Source organism: Octodon degus, unplaced genomic scaffold (assembly GCF_000260255.1).
Source record: "Octodon degus isolate 3935 unplaced genomic scaffold, OctDeg1.0 scaffold00223, whole genome shotgun sequence".
In the NCBI taxonomy this organism is placed as follows: domain Eukaryota; kingdom Metazoa; phylum Chordata; class Mammalia; order Rodentia; family Octodontidae; genus Octodon; species Octodon degus.
The window spans coordinates 591,919-593,762 of NW_004524799.1; positions in this window are offsets into that span (position 1 = coordinate 591,919).

The window sequence follows — 1,844 nt, forward strand, 5'->3', positions numbered from 1 at the left end:
ATATTTGGTATCTAAAACAGCCCTAGACATATAAGTTCAGTAATACTAAATTTTATTATAGGTTTTAACTTTAATTTGTAAGAATATTCCATCTATGATTTTAATTATTTTTAAAACTGACCAATGATAAGCCCTAAACTTTCATGCTACATAACGTGATGATTTGCTATATGTATACATCATGGAACAATTAAATTGAGTAAAGTAACTTTACTCAATACTTATCAGGTTTTTTAATGTTAGATACTTTTGTTTGTTTGTTGAGATTGAGCACGAGGCCTTTGCACTGAGCTACATCACCAGCCACCCCCTTACCTCTTTTTTTTTTTTTTTTTTTTTTCAGAACCGGAGATTGAACTCAGGCCCTTGTGCTCGCCAGGGAAGCACTTATTCTACTGAACCATCTCCCCGGCCCGCCCCCCACCTCTTTTTGAGACAAGGTCTTGTTATGTAGTTCATGTTGGCCTTAAACTCACTATGTAGCCCAGGCTGGTATCAAACTTACAGTAACTCTTCTGGCTCAGCCTCCCGAGTGCTGGAATTACAGGGGTGTGCCGATATATCTGGCTCCCTTTTAAAATTATTTTATTATTTCACTTTATTTTATGTTATTTTATTTTACTGTAAGACAGGGTCTTGCTAAGTTACCAAAACTAGGCTTGAACTTGTGAGCCTCCTACCTCGGCTTTCCAAAGTGCTGGAATTACAGGCATGCCCCAACATGCCTGTTTGGTATTAGATATTATTCAACATTATACGTAAGTAGTGGGATTAAAGGGAAATCTTGTTTTTAACTTGATTCTATCTTCAAATTTTCTAAAATATTTTCCTGTATAACTAAAAAAAATTTAAATGTATTTGAACAGCCTCAACAGATATCTTTCTTTTTTGCCAATAAAATTAGCTAAGTTGAAAAGTTGGTAATGCCTGGTGGTGACAAGAATTCAGGGAAATGAGTATTCTCAGGCACTAGCAGGGTTGGACATGGGGGATGGCAGCACTGTTCAAGCCACAGGGTGATGAGGATCATGGGACAATGAAAACTTTCATGGTCTGGAGAGAAAGTTAAGCGTACTAGCTGTCGGGAAGCCAATTTGGCAACATTTCCCATCAATTCCACCCCAGGTAGAAACACTTGCTCACATACACAAGCACGTATGAGAATGTTCATAGCAGTGTTCTTTATAACAGCAAAAGCATGAAAACAAGATAAATGTCCACCAGGAAGAAAATTAAAATTTGTTACCTTAGCTACATGCTCTTATTTAACGAATACCGAACAAATTGCTCTGAAGATAAATGAGCTAGAGATACATGTGTGAACCTGGACAAGCCTGAAAAGTATAACGCTGGATGAAATAGCAAAGTGCAAGGAGAATAGGTGCAGTGTAAAGCTTTGAAGCATACAGAGCAGTACTGTACATTGCTTATGCAGATATGGATAGGTATGCATATATACTGTATATGTAAGTGTATATACACAAAAATGTATGCGTATATGAAAAAAATTAAAAACTCTCCCAGAACTAAGAAACAACAAATTGAGAATGTAATCAATATTTTTAGAGAAAGAATTGGTTCTAAGAGGGTGAGATAAGGCATTTCAAGAGGTCTTCGTATTTTATTTTGTTAAGAAAATAGATCTAGGGCTGGGGAAGATAGCCCAGTGGAATAAGTGCTTGCTTGGCAAGCGCAAGGCCCTGAGTTTGATCCTTGGTACCACCAAACAAACAAACAAAAAAAAAAAAAGAAAGAAAGAAAATAGATCTAAAACAAATATGAGAAAATGTTAAGGTCTGACAGGCTGCTTGTTGGGCATGTTGGTATTTATTATCATGTCTGGT